Source organism: Oncorhynchus nerka, linkage group LG19 (assembly GCF_034236695.1).
Source record: "Oncorhynchus nerka isolate Pitt River linkage group LG19, Oner_Uvic_2.0, whole genome shotgun sequence".
Taxonomy (NCBI): Eukaryota; Metazoa; Chordata; class Actinopteri; order Salmoniformes; family Salmonidae; genus Oncorhynchus; species Oncorhynchus nerka.
Window position 1 is genome coordinate 31,558,260 of NC_088414.1, and position 18,861 is coordinate 31,577,120.

At 47.0% G+C, this 18,861-nt stretch overlaps 1 pseudogene; it reads left to right on the plus strand.

Annotated features, from left to right (window-relative positions):
• LOC115101391 (ryanodine receptor 1-like) overlaps positions 1-18,861 on the plus strand; it is a 116,334-nt pseudogene that overhangs the window by 68,642 nt on the left and 28,831 nt on the right.

The window sequence follows — 18,861 nt, forward strand, 5'->3', positions numbered from 1 at the left end:
TTTCCCATTATTAAAGTGGCTGGAGTTGGGTCAGTGTCAATGACAGTGTGTTGGCAGCAGCCACTCAATGTTAGTGGTGGCTGTTTAACAGTCTGATGGCCTTGAGATAGAAGCTGTTTTTCAGTCTCTCGGTCCCAGCTTTGATGCACCTGTACTGACCTCGCCTTCTGGATGATAGCGGGGTGAACAGGCAGTGGTTCGGGTGGTTGATGTCCTTGATGATCTTTATGGCCTTCCTGTAACATCGGGTGGTGTAGGTGTCCTGGAGGGCAGGTAGTTTGCCCCGGTGATGCGTTGTGCAGACCTCACTACCCTCTGGAGAGCCTTACGGTTGAGGGCGGAGCAGTTGCCGTACCAGGCGGTGATACAGCCCGCCAGGATGCTCTCGATTGTGCATCTGTAGAAGTTTGTGAGTGCTTTTGGTGACAAGCCGAATTTCTTCAGCCTCCTGAGGTTGAAGAGGCGCTGCTGCGCCTTCTTCACGACGCTGTCAGTGTGAGTGGACCAATTCAGTTTGTCTGTGATGTGTATGCCGAGGAACTTAAAACTTGCTACCCTCTCCACTACTGATCCATCGATGTGGATAGGGGGTGTTCCCTCTGCTGTTTCCTGAAGTCCACAATCATCTCCTTAGTTTTGTTGACGTTGAGTGTGAGGTTATTTTCCTGACACCACACTCCGAGGGCCCTCACCTCCTCCCTGTAGGCCGTCTCGTCGTTGTTGGTAATCAAGCCTACCACTGTTGTGTCGTCCGCAAACTTGATGATTGAGTTGAGGCGTGCATGGCCACGCAGTCGTGGGTGAACAGGGAGTACAGGAGAGGGCTCAGAACGCACCCTTGTGGGGCCCCGTGTTGAGGATCAGCGGGGAGGAGATGTTGTTGCCTACCCTCACCACCTGGGGGCGGCCCGTCAGGAAGTCCAGAACCCAGTTGCACAGGGCGGGGTCGAGACCCAGGGTCTCGAGCTTGATGACGAGCTTGAGGGTACTATGGTGTTGAATGCCGAGCTGTAGTCGATGAACAGCATTCTCACATAGGTATTCCTCTTGTCCAGGTGGGTTAGGGCAGTGTGCAGTGTGGTTGAGATTGCATCGTCTGTGGACCTATTTGGGCGGTAAGCAAATTGGAGTGGGTCTAGGGTGTCAGGTAGGGTGGAGGTGATATGGTCCTTGACTAGTCTCTCAAAGCACTTCATGATGACGGAAGTGAGTGCTACGGGGCGGTAGTCGTTTAGCTCAGTTACCTTAGCTTTCTTGGGAACAGGAACAATGGTGGCCCTCTTGAAGCATGTGGGAACAGCAGACTGGTATAGGGATTGATTGAATATGTCCGTAAACACACCGGCCAGCTGGTCTGCGCATGCTCTGAGTCAGTCTATAACTTGGGTGACTGGAGTCTCTGACAATTTTATGGGATTTCCTCTGACACCGCCTATTATATAGGTCCTGGATGACAGGAAGCTTGGCCCCATTGATGTACTGGGCCGTACGCACTACCCTCTGTAGCGCCTTACGGTCAGATGCCGAGCAGTAGCCATACCCGGCGATGATGCAACCGGTCAGGATGCTCTCGATGGTGCAGCTGTAGAACTTCTTGCGGAACTGAGGACCCATGACAAATCTTTCCAGTCTCCTGGGGGGGGGAAAGGTTCTGTCATGCCCTCTTCACGACTGTCTTGGTATGTTTGGACCATGATAGTTTGTTGGTGATGTGGACACCAAGGAACTTGAAACTCTCGACCAGCTCCACTCTACAGCCCTGTCGATGTTAGTTGGGGCCTGCTCGGCTCGCCGTTTCCTGTAGTCCACAATCAGCTCCTTTGTTTTGCTCAAATTGAGGGAGAGGTTGTTGTCCTGGCACCACACTGCCAGTTCTCTGACCTCCTCCCTATAGGCTGTTGGTGATCAGGCCTACCACTGTTGTGTCGTTAGCAAACTTAATGATGGTGTTGGAGTCGTGTTTGGCCATGCAGTCGTGGGTGAACAGGGAGTACAGGAGGAGACTAAGTACACACCCCTGATGGGCCCCAGTGTTGAGGATCAGCGTGGCAGACATGTTGTTACCTACCCTTACCACCTGGGGGCGGCCCGTCAGGAAGTCCAGGATCCAGTTGCAGAGGGAGGTGTTTAGTCCCAGGGTTCTTAGCATAGTGATGCGCTTTGAGGACACTAATAGTGTTGAACGATGAGCTGTAGTCAATGAACAGCCTTCTCATATAGGTGTTCCTTTTGTTCAAGTGGGAAAGGGCAGTATGGAGTGCAATTGAGATTGTGTCATCTGTGGATCTGTTGGGGTGGTATTCAAATTGGAGTCGGTCTAGGGTGTCCAGGGAGGATGCTGTTGATGTGAGCCATGACCAGCCTTTCAATGCACTTCATGGCTACTGACGTGAGTGCTACGGGGCAGTAATCATTTAGGCAGGTTACCTTCGCTTCCTTCGCCACAGGGACTTTGGTGGTCTGCTTGAAACATGTCAGAGAGAGGTTGAACATGTCAGTGAAGACACTTGCCAGTATAAGGGCACAAGGCGAGACCCAAATGCAGACACAGGATGCAGATGGTTGAGCTCCGATATTTATTATACCAATTGGGGTAGGCAAAAGGCAGGTCGAGGACAGGCGATAGGTCCTCGGGAAAAAAACAGGTCACAGTCCAAACAGTACCAGGGGATAGGCCCTGCCCTCGAGGTCAGAACAGGCAGGGTGGTCAGGCAGGCTGATTCGGTGTCAGGACAGGTACAGGTCAAAACCAGGAGGGCTAGGAATAAACAGAGACTGGGAAAAATAGGAGCTAGGACAAACGCTGGTTGACTTGGAAAAACAAGATGAACTGGCACAGAGAGACAGGAAACACAGGGATAAATACACCAGGGACTAATGGGGAAAACAGGATACACCTGGAGGTGGGTGGAGACAATCACAAAGACATGTGAATTAGATCAGGACGTGACAGCCAGTTGGTCCGCGCATGCTTTGAGTACACGTCCTGTAAATCCATCCAGCCCCACGGCTTTGTGAATGTTGACCTGTTTAAAGATCTTGCTCACATCGGCTACCGATAGCGTTATCACACAGTCATCCAGAACAGCTGGTGCTTTTGTGCATGCTTCAATGTTGCTTGCCTCGATGCGAGCATAAAAGGCATTTAGCACGTCTGGTAAGCTCACGTCACTTGGCAGCTTGCATCTGGGTTTCCATTTGTAGTCCGTAATAGTTTTCAAGCCCTGCCACATCCGACGAGCGTCAGAGCCGGTGTAGTAGGATTCAATCTTAAACCTGTATTGGCGCTTTGCTTGTTTGATGGTTCGTCTGAGGGCATAGCGGGATTTCTTATAATTGTCCGGATTAGTGTGCCACTCCTTGAAAGCGGCAGCTCTAGCCTTTAGCTCGATGCAGATGTTGCCTGTAATCCATGGCTTCTGGTTGGGGTATGTACGTACAGTCACTTTGGGGATGACTTCATCGATGCACTTATTGATGAAACCGATGACTGAGGTGGAAAACTCTTCAATGCCATTGGATGAATCCCGAAACATATTCCAGCCTGTGCTAGCAAAACAGTCCTGTAGCGTAGCATCCGCGTCATCTGACCACTTCTGTATTGAGTGAGTCACGGGTACTTCCTGCTTTCGTTTTTGCTTGTAAGCAGAAATCAGGAGGATAGAATTATGGTCAGATTTGCCAAATGGAGGGTGGGGGAGAGCTTTGTACGCATCTCTGTGTGTGGAGTAAAGGTAGTCTAGGATTTTTTACCCTCTGGTTGCACATGTGACATGCTGGTAAAAATGTGGTAAAACTGATTTAAGTTTGCCTGCATTAAAGTCCCCGGCCACTAGAAGAGCATCTTCTGGATGAACATGTCATGTCACCTCAAATCTGTGTACACGACCTATAAACTTTGATTAGATTTGATCTGATGACCTTTCTCTCTCCATCTTGTGTCTCTGCAGAACTTCAAACGGGAGGAGCAGAACTTTGTGGTGATGAATGAGATTAATAACATGTCTTTCCTCACTGCTGACAGCAAGAGCAAGATGAGCACGGTGAGCCAATACCATCTGGGGTTAAAAAGCCATTCATTTACAGTTGAATACGGAAGTTTTTCACAATTCCTGACATTTAATCCTAGTAAAAAATACCTGTGTTAGGTCAGTTAGGATCACCACTTTATTTTAAGAATGTGAAATGTCAGAATAATAGTAGAGAGAATCATTTATTTCAGGTTTTATTTCTTTCATCACATTCCCAGTGGGTCAGAAGTTTACATACACTCAATTAGTATTTGGTAGCATTGCCTTTAAATTGTTTAACTTGGGTCAAACATTTAGGGTAGCCTTCCACAAGCTTCCCACAATAAGTTGGGTGAATTTTGGCCCATTCCTCCTGACAGAGCTGGTGTAACAGAGTCAGGTTTGTAGGCCACCTTGCTCACACACACTTTTTCAGTTCTGCCCTCAAATGTTCTATAGGATTGAGGTCAGAGCTTTGTGATGGCCACTCCAATACCTTTACTTTGTTGTCCTTAATAAGCCATTTTGCCACAACTTTGGAAGTATGCTTGGGGTCATTGTCCATTTGGAAGACCCATTTGCAACCAAGCTTTAACTTCCTGACTGATGTCTTGAGATGTTGCTTCAATATATCCTCATAATTTTACTTCCTCATGAAGCCATCAATTTTGTGAAGTGCACCAGTCCCTCCTGCAGCAAAGCACCCCCACAACATGATGCTGCCACCCCCGTGCTTCATGGTGGGGATGGTGTTCTTCGGCTTGCAAGCCTCCTCTTTTTCCTCCAAACATAACAATGGACATTATGGGCAAACAGTTCTATTTTCTTTTCATCAGACCAGAGGACATTTTCCAAAAAGTACGATCTTTGTCCCCATGTGCAGTTGCAAATCATAGTCTGGCATTTTTTATGGCGGCTTTGGAGCAGTGGCTTCTTCCTGGCTGAGCATCCTTTCAGGTTATGTCGATATAAGACTTGTTTTACTGTAGATATTGATACTTTTGTACCTGTTTCCTCCAGCATCTTCACAAGGTCCTTTGCTGTTGTTCTTGGATTGATTTGCCCTTTTCACACCAAATCACTTTCATCTCTAGGAGACAGAATGCGTCTCCTTCCTGAGCAGTATGACGGATGCGTGGTCCAATGGTGTTTATACTTGTGTACTATTGTTTGTACAGATGAATGGGTTACCTTCAGGCATTTGGAAATCCCGCCCAAGGATGAACCAGACTTGTGGAGGTTTACAATTATTTTTCTGAGGTCTTGACTGATTTCTTTTGATTTTCCCATGATGTCAAGCAAAGAGGCAGTGAGTTTGAAGGTAGGCCTTGAAATACATCCACAGGTACACCTCCAATTGACTCAAATGATGTCAATTAGCCTATCAGAAGCTTCTAAAGCCATGACATCATTTTCTGGAATTTTCCGAGCTGTTTAAAGGCGCAGTCAACTTAGTGTATGTAAACTTCTGACCCACTGGAATTGTGATACAGTGAATTATAAGTTAAATAATCATGCACAAATTAGATGTCCTAACCGACTTGCCAAAACTATAGTTTGTTAAACAAGAAATGTGTGGACTGGTTGAAAAACAAGTTTTAATGACTCCAACCTAAGTGTATGTAAACTTCCGACTTCAACTGTACCTTCAGCGTTTAAATGTTGTGGCATGTTTACCAGGGTTCTCCAACTCTGTTTGCTGGAGCGCTACCATCCTGTACATTTAACATTTACATTTAAGTCATTTAGCAGACGCTCTTATCCAGAGCGACTTACAAATTGGTGCATTCACCTTATGACATCCAGTGGAACAGTAGTGCATCTAAATCTTTTAAGGGGGGTGAGAGGGATTACTTTATTCTATCCTAGGTATTCCTTAAAGAGGTGGGGTTTCTGGTGTCTCCGGAAGGTGGTGATTGACTCCGCTGTCCTGGCGTCGTGAGGGAGTTTGTTCCACCATTGGGGGGCCAGAGCAGCGAACAGTTTTGACTGGGCTGAGCGGGAACTGTACTTCCTCAGTGGTAGGGAGGCGAGCAGGCCAGAGGTGGATGAACGCAGTGCCCTTGTTTGGGTGTAGGGCCTGATCAGAGCCTGGAGGTACTGAGGTGCCGTTCCCCTCACAGCTCCGTAGGCAAGCACCATGGTCTTGTAGCGGATGCGAGCTTCAACTGGAAGCCAGTGGAGAGAGCAGAGGAGCGGGGTGACGTGAGAGAACTTGGGAAGGTTGAACACCAGACGGGCTGCGGCGTTCTGGATGAGTTGTAGGGGTTTAATGGCACAGGCAGGGAGCCCAGCCAACAGCGAGTTGCAGTAATCCAGACGGGAGATGACAAGTGCCTGGATTAGGACCTGCGCCGCTTCCTGTGTGAGGCAGGGTTGTACTCTGCGGATGTTGTAGAGCATGAACCTACAGGAACGGGCCACCTCCTTGATGTTAGTTGAGAACGACAGGGTGTTGTCCAGGATCACGCCAAGGTTCTTAGCGCTCTGGGAGGAGGACACAATGGAGTTGTCAACCGTGATGGCGAGATCATGGAACGGGCAGTCCTTCCCCGGGAGGAAGAGCAGCTCCGTCTTGCCGAGGTTCAGCTTGAGGTGGTGATCCGTCATCCACACTGATATGTCTGCCAGACATGCAGAGATGCGATTCGCCACCTGGTCATCAGAAGGGGGAAAGGAGAAGATTAATTGTGTGTCGTCTGCATAGCAATGATAGGAGAGACCATGTGAGGTTATGACAGAGCCAAGTGACTTGGTGTATAGCGAGAATAGGAGAGGGCCTAGAACAGAGCCCTGGGGGACACCAGTGGTGAGAGCACGTGGTGTGGAGACGGATTCTCGCCACGCCACCTGGTAGAAGCGACCTGTCAGGAAGGACGCAATCCAAGCGTGGGCCGCGCCGGAGATGCCCAACTCGGAGAGGGTGGAGAGGAGGATCTGATGGTTCACAGTATCGAAGGCAGCCGATAGGTCTAGAAGGATGAGAGCAGAGGAGAGAGAGTTAGCTTTAGCAGTGCGGAGCGCCTCCGTGATACAGAGAAGAGCAGTCTCAGTTGAATGACTAGTCTTGAAACCTGACTGATTTGGATCAAGAAGGTCATTCTGAGAGAGATAGCGGGAGAGCTGGCCAAGGACGGCACGTTCAAGAGTTTTGGAGAGAAAAGAAAGAAGGGATACTGGTCTGTAGTTGTTGACATCGGAGGGATCGAGTGTAGGTTTTTTCAGAAGGGGTGCAACTCTCGCTCTCTTGAAGACGGAAGGGACGTAGCCAGCGGTCAGGGATGAGTTGATGAGCGAGGTGAGGTAAGGGAGAAGGTCTCCGGAAATGGTCTGGAGAAGAGAGGAGGGGATAGGGTCAAGCGGGCAGGTTGTTGGGCGGCCGGCCGTCACAAGACGCGAGATTTCATCTGGAGAGAGAGGGGAGAAAGAGGTCAGAGCACAGGGTAGGGCAGTGTGAGCAGAACCAGCGGTGTCGTTTGACTTAGCAAACGAGGATCGGATGTCGTCGACCTTCTTTTCAAAATGGTTGACGAAGTCATCTGCAGAGAGGGAGGGGGGGATTCAGGAGGGAGGAGAAGGTGGCAAAGAGCTTCCTAGGGTTAGAGGCAGATGCTTGGAATTTAGAGTGGTAGAAAGTGGCTTTAGCAGCAGAGAGAGAAGAGGAAAATGTAGAGAGGAGGGAGTGAAAGGATGTCAGGTCCGCAGGGAGGCGAGTTTTCCTCCATTTCCGCTCGGCTGCCCGGAGCCCTGTTCTGTGAGCTCGCAATGAGTCGTCGAGCCACGGAGCGGGAGGGGAGGACCGAGCCGGCCTGGAGGATAGGGGACATCGAGAGTCAAAGGATGCAGAAAGGGAGGAGAGGAGGGTTGAGGAGGCAGAATCAGGAGATAGGTTGGAGAAGGTTTGAGCAGAGGGAAGAGATGATAGGATGGAAGAGGAGAGAGTAGCGGGGGAGAGAGAGCGAAGGTTGGGACGGCGCGATACCATCCGAGTAGGGGCAGTGTGGGAAGTGTTGGATGAGAGCGAGAGGGAAAGGATACAAGGTAGTGGTCGGAGACTTGGAGGGGAGTTGCAATGAGGTTAGTGGAAGAACAGCATCTAGTAAAGATGAGGTCGAGCGTATTTCCTGCCTTGTGAGTAGGGGGGAAGGTGAGAGGGTGAGGTCAAAAGAGGAGAGGAGTGGAAAGAAGGAGGCAGAGAGGAATGAGTCAAAGGTAGACGTGGGGAGGTTAAAGTCGCCCAGAACTGTGAGAGGTGAGCCGTCCTCAGGAAAGGAGCTTATCAAGGCATCAAGCTCATTGATGAACTCTCCGAGGGAACCTGGAGGGCGATAAATGATAAGGATGTTAAGCTTGAAAGGGCTGGTAACTGTGACAGCATGGAATTCAAAGGAGGCGATAGACAGATGGGTAAGGGGAGAAAGAGAGAATGACCACTTGGGAGAGATGAGGATCCCGGTGCCACCACCCCGCTGACCAGAAGCTCTCGGGTGTGCGAGAACACGTGGGCAGACGAAGAGAGAGCAGTAGGAGTAGCAGTGTTGTCTGTGGTGATCCATGTTTCCGTCAGTGCCAAGAAGTCGAGGGACTGGAGGGAGGCATAGGCTGAGATGAACTCTGCCTTGTTGGCCGCAGATCGGCAGTTCCAGAGGCTACCGGAGACCTGGAACTTCACGTGGGTCGTGCGCGCTGGGACCACCAGATTAGGTGGCCGCGGCCACGCGGTGTGGAGCGTTTGTATGGTCTGTGCAGAGAGGAGAGAACAGGGATAGACAGACACATAGTTGACAGGCTACACAAGAGGCTACGCTAATGCAAAGGAGATTGGAATGACAAGTGGACTACACGTCTCGAGTGTTCAGAAAGTTAAGCTTACGTAGCAAGAATCTTATTGACTAAAATGATTAAAATGATACAGTACTGCTGAAGTAGGCTAGCTGGCAGAGGCTGCGTTGTTGACTATGTAGGCTAGCTGGCAGTGGCTGCGTTGTTGACACTACACTAATCAAGTCGTTCCGTTGAGTGTAATAGTTTCTACTGTGCTGCTATTCGGGGCTAGCTGGCTAGCTAGCAGTGTTGATTACGTTACGTTGCGTTAAAAGAACGACAATAGCTGGCTAGCTAACCTAGGAAATCGCTCTAGACTACACAATTATCTTTGATACAAAGACGGCTATGTAGGTTTTAGCTTTCCGTGAACACGGTTGGAGAGCCCTATGTTAGACTGATGTCAGCAGATTTGGGTAGACTATGAATGACTGAAACATCTATCATACATTGTCATTTACACCACAGCAACAATGCAGCCAGCAATTTGTCTCACATCCTGCATCGTTTGCTTTAAAAAATAAAATAAAAACATTTGACATACTTCATTGTCAATTCATTTGGGATATCCTCCTAACCCATTGTAGCTAAACATGTGGAGTATATCTTACCTATACAAATTGGTGGTTCTTTTTAAAAACTGTACTTGATGTCTGCATGGGTTTAAGCAAATGCTAACTAGCCTTAGCACAATGACTGGAAGTCTATGGGTGACCACAAGTTTATCTGACTCTGAAATGAAAGATCTTGTTAATTAAGTATATATCTTGTATCACTGACAACAGCCGAAAAGTAAAGGCAAACAAGTATTTTCTCCACATCTTCAGCAGGTATGGTACATTGGAAAGCGTAATTTTTTTAAATATAATTTTGACATGACGGCTTTTTGCCCTGTTTTCCATGCCTGCCTTGACCTATATATCCACCGTCAATGTAAATAAGAATTTGTTTTTAACTGACTTGCCTAGTTAAATAAAGGTTAAACTAAACTATTAGGCAGTGTATATGTCAGTAGAGAGGTTGAGTAGCTCTAACAGGTGGGTTTACTGTTCTCTCTTTGACTGTCCCTTGTCCTCTTTTTCTGTGTCCACGCTGAGTTTCTAGGGCAACGACTCAGAGGTTAGACTTTGTTTCTGCACGACCCCTGTGCTGACCGCATGGCACCTCACTTTGGGGGTCTGGAGGCGCTTGATGAAAGTACTTTGCCGTAGTCGGGCTCATGGCACTAGGCTCCGCACCAGGCCTGCCCAAAGCAGCAGTGGGAGCAGAGTGCCATCATCCTGCCAATGAGTTTGCACCCAGTTGATTGTAGTTAGGTGGGAGTTTTCCTTCCATTTATTTTATTTTCTGTTGAAGGTTGGTTGGTCTGTAGCATTTGTGGTCTAGCTCCCTACACAAGGGAATGCTGTTAGTCCTGCTCTCTGTGCTCACCGTTCAGTCATTCCTCCCTCCCTGTAGCCGCCATGTCAGACCATGGCTTAGCATCATCATATCCTCCAGTCAGTCTCCACCCACACACCTGTCCCCTTTCTTTAACCCCTGACCTGATACTATATTTAACAGGACTGAAAAAAGTTTCTGGAACAAGCTCTATAGTACTCTATGTAGAATAAACTCAATGTGACTACCTCACCCCAATCTATTTTAATCAAACCTGTCTTCTAAAATCTCCCCTAAAACCTTTGCACCCATCTTCCTCTAAACTAGCCTTGTCCATAACACACTCCTTGCATTGAAGTACTGGTTTGGAGAAGTGGTTGAATCTGCCTGGACTTGTCTGTGGCTTTGACACACTCCTACCACTCGCTCACATTTTACTTTACCAGGAGTAGATGCACTTCTCTGTCATAAAAGGCATACTCCGAGATGGATACAGCAGTCTCACATTTCACCACTGCAGATTCCCTTAATCCTTCGGGACATTTGGTCATGACACATTCTCTGTTTCTAGGGCTTTGCGTCCTCTCCTGTTCTGTGCATTGGTCCTCTGTTATCTTCACTCCCTGGGCCAACCTCAGCCTGCTGGATGACACACACGTGTACACATACACACACAGAGAGACAGAGAAATACACACACACTACATACAAGCTTGCAGGGGACGTCAGAGAGGGCAGACAACAGACAGAGACAGCAGACAACAGTTTCTGTGATGTTCCATCACAGAAACGAGACAGGAGAGCGGGAGGAGAGCACAGGGGTGATGGGACTTATCCCATGTGGGGCGTATATCCCATGGACATTTGGTTTACTTGTGTGATTTGCTAGTTGGTTGCTAACACCTTGATCTGAATCTAGTTTCCTATTAACATGATGCTACTTACAACTAATAGTTGTGTGTGTTTTCAACAGGAGCTTTGTTTACTCTCCAAAACCATGTAACACATGAATTCACCTAGTGCTGCTGGTGCCAAATGCACCTGAGAAACATACTGTTCAACAGGATTTTTAATGTGAATGCAATGCGTTTGTAAGCATGTTTTTATCTGTGCAGTTTCACTGATTTCCTGTCCTACAGATTAGAATGATTCCTTTCAGTTGTCCTCCCCAACACCCTCCACCCCAGCTCCAACCCCTGTCCTTCTCAAAGCAGTGTTACATCCCCTCCCCTTACCGGCCAAGTGTTCAGAAACAGGTCATTATGGTGGTGAGATGTAGCCCTGATTCTGGGCAGTTTGGTTCTTTTATCAGTACATTGCCTGTCCACCTGCAGCAAATACTGAATAATATGATGATGTGAAGGAACTGACCCAGGCTGAAGGGTTCAGAGATGAGTCCATGGCTTTTGATATTAGAGGGTGTTAACTGTTAATTAATGGTATTTTGTGATAGCTACAGCCTGAGTAAGCAGGTATGGGGACACATTGTAACTCAACAGGTCATTGACATGAGAAGCAATGGTCACATTTCCACTGGATTGCAGGTATCAAGCTGGAAATAATGTGACAAGAGCACATTATGGTTTTTAGTACATTGCACAAAGTGTGGATGTCATGTACATCTAGAATGTCAAACTCATTCCATGGAGGGCCTAGTGTCTGCTGTTTTTTGGGATTTCCTTTCAATTAAGACTTAGACAACCAGGTGATGGGAGTTCCTTACTAAGACCTAGACAACCAGGTGAGGGGAGTTCCTTACTAAGACCTAGACAACCAGGTGAGGGGAGTTCCTTACTAAGACCTAGACAACCAGGTGAGGGGAGTTCCTTACTAAGACCTAGACAACCAGGTGAGGGGAGTTCCTTACTAAGACCTAGACAACCAGGTGAGGGGAGTTCCTTACTAAGACCTAGACAACCAGGTTAGGGGTTCCTTACTAAGACCTAGGCAACCAGGTGAGAGGAGTTACTAACTAAGACCTAGACAACCAGGCGAGGGGAGTTCCTAACTAAGACCTAGACAACCAGGTGAGGGGTTCCTTACTAAGACCTAGACAACCAGGTGAGGAGAGTTCTTAACTTAGACCTAGACAACCAGGTGAGGGGTTCCTTACTAAGACCTAGGCAACCAGGTGAGAGGAGTTACTAACTAAGACCTAGACAACCAGGTGAGGGAAGTTCCTTACTAATCAGTGACCTTAATTCATCGATCAAGTACAAGGGAGGAGTGATAACCAGCAGACACTCAGCCCTCCGTGGAATGTGTTTGACACGTGATTGAGATGATTTAATGTAATGTAAATATACACTCTGTAGCCAGTTTATTAGGTACACCACCTCATTCACAAAAATAGTTGGCTCCTACAGTCTCGTGGCCATGGCTTGCTATATAAAACAGTCAGACAGGCATCAAGGCATTCAGTTACTGTTCGATTGAATGTTAGAATTGGAAAAGCAAGTGACCTAAGTGACTTTGAGCGTGGTTTCGTCATTAGTGCCAGGTGCGCCAGTTCCATTATCTCAGAAACGGCTGGCCTCCTGGGCTTTTCACGCACAACTGTGTCTAGAGTTTACAGAGAATGGTGCGACAAACTAAAAACATCCAGTCAGCGGCAGTCCTGTGGGCGAAAACAGCTTGTTGATGAGAGAGGTTGAAGGAGGCGGGCCACAAACAGTCAAATAATGGTGCAGTACAACAGTGGTGTGCAGAATGGCATCTCGGAATGCACAACTCATCAGTCCTTGTCACGCAAGGGCTATTGCAGCAGACAACCACGCCGGGTTACACTCCATCAGCTAAAAACAAGACATTAAAAATAAGTGGCTCCAGTGGGCACAAGATCACCAACACTGGACAATTGAGGAGTGGAAAAAGATTGCCTGGTCCGACCAATCCCGGTTTCTGTCAGGATTTGGCATAAGGAGCATGAGTCCATGGCCTCATCCTGCCTGGTGTTAACGGTAGAGGTTGGTGGTGAAATAATGGGGGGTATGTTTTCCTGGCACACGTTAGGTCCCTTGATACCAATTGAGTAACTTAGGAAACCACACATTGTAGAATCCATGCCCTGAAGAATTCAGGCTGTTCTGGAGGCAAAGGGGGGGGGGGGGGGGTCTGACCCAGTACTATATGGGTGTACCTAATGAACTGGCCACTGAGTGTACAATGTAGAATAAGTTGCTTTTCTATTGTAGTGTTCATTTAATAATTATTTTCATGGTTAAGAGGTAGAACAGGACTCTTATTGAAAAATGTAAGTGATTGTGAGTGTCGTGCCATCGAATCAGTGCCATGGGTTCAATGCTAAGCAGTGTTAATTGATATATTGTTCAATGCTAAGCAGTGTTAATGTATATGTTGTTCAATGCTAGGCAGTGTTAATGTATATGTTGTTCAATGCTAGGCAGTGTTAATGTATATGTTGTTCAATGCTAGGCAGTGTTAATGTATATGGTGTTCAATGCTAGGCAGTGTTAATGTATATGTTGTTCAATGCTAGGCAGTGTTAATGTATATGTTGTTCAATGCTAGGCAGTGTTAATGTATATGTTGTTCAATGCTAAGCTGTGGTAATTGATATGTTGTTCAATGCATGTATTGGTTGTGGCTTTATGCATGAAGAAGATGCCTTGGTCTCTCCTTATGTTCTTGGCTTGGTCCCTCCTTGTGTTCTTAGGCTGGTGGCTCAGACGTGGAGCGTACCAAGAAGAAAAGACGGGGAGATCGTTACTCAGTGCAGACGTCACTTATTGTGGCTGCCCTGAAAAAGATGCTCCCCATCGGCCTCAACATGTGCTCCCCTGCTGATCAGGAGCTTATCAACCTGGCCAAGATACGATACTCTTTGGTAGTCTGCCCTCGGCTGTCTTAAATAACTCTGCCTTAGTATGACTAGTTGTTTGAGCCAGACCCATAGGGCTGTATATCCAGACACAGAAATGGTTTCAAAATAAATGTTAAACAACATTTGTTTTCCAGAGGGACACGGATGAGGAAGTAAGAGAGTTTTTGCAAAACAACCTGCATCTTCAAGGCAAGGTAAGATGGACTGGGTTGGTGCAGTAAAGTGATACATGGTGAAGTCCTGTGGTGTTCCTCCGGCTGCACTGTGTGTTCCTCCGGCTGCAGTGTGTGTTCCTCCGGCTGCAGTGTGTGTTCCTCCGGCTGCAGTGTGTGTTCCTCCGGCTGCAGTGTGTGTTCTTCCGGCTGCAGTGTGTGTTCCTCCGGCTGCACTGTGTGTTCCTCCGGCTGCACTGTGTGTTCCTCCGGCTGCACTGTGTGTTCCTCCGGCTGCAGTGTGTGTTCCTCCGGCTGCAGTGTGTGTTCCTCCGGCTGCAGTGTGTGTTCCTCCGGCTGCAGTGTGTGTTCCTCCGGCTGCAGTGTGTGTTCCTCCGGCTGCAGTGTGTGTTCTTCCGGCTGCAGTGTGTTCCTCCGGCTGCACTGTGTGTTCCTCCGGCTGCATTGTGTGTTTCTCCGACTGCAGTGTGTGTTCCTCCGGCTCCACTTTGTGTTCCTCCGGCTGCACTGTGTGTTCCTCCGGCTGCATTGTGTGTTTCTCCGACTGCAGTGTGTTTCTCCGACTGCAGTGTGTTCCTCCGGCTGCACTGTGTGTTCCTCCGGCTGCACTTTGTGTTCCTCCGGCTGCACTGTGTGTTCCTCCGGCTCCACTTTGTGTTCCTCTGGCTGCAGTGTGTGTTCCTCCGGCTGCACTGTGTGTTCCTCCGGCTGCAGTGTGTGTTCCTCCGGCTGCAGTGAGTGTTCCTCCGGCTGCACTGTGTGTTCCTCCAGATGCAGTGTGCGTTCCTCTAGCTGCAGTGTGTTGTGTTCAGGTGGAGAACCCGTCCATGTGCTGGCAGATGTCCCTGTATAAGGAGATGGCAGGGAAGGCTGAGGATGCTGACGCTCCAGAGAAAGTGGTGAAGAGGGTGCAGGAGGTGTCAGCTGTTCTCTATCACATTGAGGTGGTGAGTAGTAGTAGTAGTACACTCAGTACTTCAATACTACAACATCAATATAATCCTACAGTATCCCTATAGTCCTACTTCACACACATGGCATGATGTCAGTGGTGCCGTTTCTCTAAATGATCTCGTCTCACTTAGACGGAGCACCCCTTCAAATCCAAAAAGATTGTGTGGCACAAACTGCTCTCCAAGCAGAGACGCAAGGCTGTGGTAGCCTGCTTTAGGATGACTCCACTCTACAACCTACCAAGGTTAGAGACGCTATTACAGTCTTGTATTTACATTTGAGTCATCTAGAAGGCACTCTTATCCAGAGCGATTTACAGAAGCAATTAGGGTTAAGCGCCTTGCTCAAGTGCACATCGACAGATTTTTCACCTAGTCTGCTCTGAGATTAGAACCAGCGACTTTTCGGTTACTGGTCCGACATTCTAAAATGCTAGGCTACCTGCCTCCACATTCAAACATATGCAGTAAGTAACACACAGCCACAAGTAAAATACAGACACTAACATGGTTTTCTGTCTGCCTCACAGGCATAGAGCTTCCAATATGTTCCTGGAAGGATACAAACGCAACTGGATCCATACTGAAGGCTACTCCTTTGAGGACAGAATGATAGATGACTTGTCTGTAAGCTCTGCATGCTTGACTCACCTTTTGAGGATTTCAGGACCTGCAAGTTTCCTCCTGTAGTTTCACTCCCACATCTCTTTCTCAAACACAGAAAGCCATGGAGCAGGAAGGTGAGGAAGAGGAAGAGACTGAGACCAAGCCAGATCCCCTTCACCAACTCATTTTGCATTTCAGCCGTACCGCTCTCACAGAGAAGAGGTGGGACTCTCCTTTTCTCCCTCAAGCATGTTAGTTGAGCAGCTTTTGGATTGAATTCAACACTAAACACGCATCTCAACCTTTTGACATGTTGCCTAAGCCTCTGTTTCTTCTCATCGTTACAGTAAACTTGATACAGATTACCTATATATGGCATACGCTGATATTATGGCAAAGGTGAGTTTTATGGTGGAACATTTTAGCATGTTGTTGTTTGTATACGGATGTATTTAAAGTATATCATTTATTTTTTCCCTTGTCTGTGTGTGTTGTAGAGCTGCCACATTGGTGAGGAGGACGAAGGGGGAGAGGAGGTGGAGGAAGGGGCTGAGGATGAGACGTCCTTTGAGATGCGACAGACAGAACTGGTACGGGGCGGCCAGGGGCAGGGGAGCAGGGAGACACTGGAGCGGTAGCTCTCAACGCATCGAGTGACCACATCATCCACTGCACATCAGCATGCGACCACATCTCTCTGTTCTCTATCGCTCTTCTCTCTCTCTGTCTCCTCTCTTCTCTCTCCTCTCTCATCCCTCTTTTGTCTCTTCTATCTGTTCCTTTACATGCTTGTAATGCTCCTCCTTTGTGTTTTGCTTCACTCCAAGTGTTTCTGGATTGTACCTGGCTGTTGTGGTTAACAACGCCGTTAACATTCTGTAGATGTTGCATGACTCACAAAGTGATTGGAAAATACAACTTATCTAGACCAAACACAATCATGTGGACCATCATCAATAGCACAAAGTTCTATTGATGAGTAATTCCTTCAATTTGGCAGGCAGAATGTATTTACATGGGTCAAATACTGTTGTCAATCATATAATGGCTCCTCTATTATTTTGAACAGAAATACATCTAATAATTTCCATAGTTTGTATATACACTAAGCATACAAAACATTAGGAACACCTTCCTAATATTGAGTTGCACACCTTTTTGCCCTCGGAACAGCCTCAATTCTCCGGGGGATGGACTCTACAAAGTGTCGAAAGCGTTCTACAGGGATGCTGGCCCATGTTGACTCCAATGCTTCCCACAGTTGTCAAGTTCACTGGATGTCCTTTTGGTGGTGGACCATTCTTGATACACACGGGAAACGGTTGAGCGTGAAAAACCCAGCAGCGTTACAGTTCTTGACACACTCAAACCGGTGTTCCTGGCACCTTCTACCATACCCCGTTCAAAGGAACATAAATCCTCTGAATGGCACACATACACAATCCATGTCTCAATTATCTCAAGGCTGAAAAATCCTTCTTTAACCTGTCCTTTCCCTTCACCTACACTGATTGAAGTGGATTTAACAAGTGACATCAACAAGGAATCATAGCTTTCACCTGGATTCACCTGGTCAGTCTGTCATAGAAAGAGCAGGTATTCCTAATGTTTTGTCCACTCAGTGTATATACCGGTATTTTATACCACTTATGTATGTAAGTGGTATATTTGGACGAATAGGAATTACTCCTGTGTCTGTAAATTGTTACCTTTAGAGTGTAGGAGGCCATTAGCCATGTTGTTGGTTACCACACATTGTCCCAAGTCTAGTCTATCACTGCCAGCTCATACCAGCTCATACCACCATACCCCACCTATGGTCTTTCATGTAGATTCAGATGGAATCTCTAACAGAACTGATCCTGTCTGTTTCTCAGATTGTAACCAACTACTGACCCTTTGACTGACCTCTGACGACGTCTGTGTCAGTTCCATGTTCTCTTACTGCTCTCCCACTTACTCTGGCGTAACACCTTTATCTCTATTAACTGAGTGTTACTAATCACTGCTGTTCCCTTCCATACTTCCTTCGCGTATTGACCAATAGACTACATTGAAAGCCTGTCTACTCTCCCAGACACCTAGACTGACACATACAGTAAGACTATGTGTAAGAAGAGTTCCAGCAACAACACATTCACTGATAGACAGACTGTATACTACACCTGATAGAGGGCTTATCCAAACACCCCTCTTGTTTCCATTGGATTGGAAACTCTCCATAAGTAATGTCATGTACATCTGCACCATGCTTACTGGGTAGACCATAATCAGGCATACGCGGGTGGGTGGGTGGAGCTTTGGGTGGGTTAGGAGGGTGGGATGCTTGTGGGAACTGATTAAATATGTATTTGTATTACTTTTGTTTTAATTAAGTCTTGGTTGAAAAGAAAATGTTGGTTACAATATCAAATCTGGTTAGTTTTTATACCTTCTATATACTTAATTGCATTACATTGCACTTGTCAAAATGTTGCAAGCTTACACTACAAATGTAGTTCTGTGACAGACATGTTTGGGCTTTTTAAAATAAAAATGTCATAACATTTATTTAAGACACCAAGGGGGACACTGTGGTTATTCAATAGATCCTGTATGGTTCTTTGCAACGGCTAGCACTGCAGCGTGCAAGGCCATCAGGGCTGTTTGCTGTAGTCTAACGTTTGCTCCAGTCAGCAAACGTGCAGAAGTAGTGTAACGACTCCATGACTAATTAACTGGGGAGAGAGAATGGGTGAGAGAGAAAACAGATAGGTGGAATGGAAGTAATGAAATGTGTGGAAAACAAGTCAAAAAGCAGATAAAGCATGCAGGTTTGAATGAGTTTATCCCTATACAATGAGAGGAAAAGGGCAACTAAGAAATGGAGGTGGAGAGTAGAAACTGAGAATGAGAAACTATTTCAATTTTAGACATGTCAAAAGTTTAGACAGACCTACTCATTCCAGGGTTGTTCTTTATTTTCACTATTTTCTACATTGTAGAATAATAGTGAAGACATCCAAACTATGAAATAACACATGGAATCATGTAGTAACCAAAAAAGTGTTAAACAAATGTATTTTTTATTTA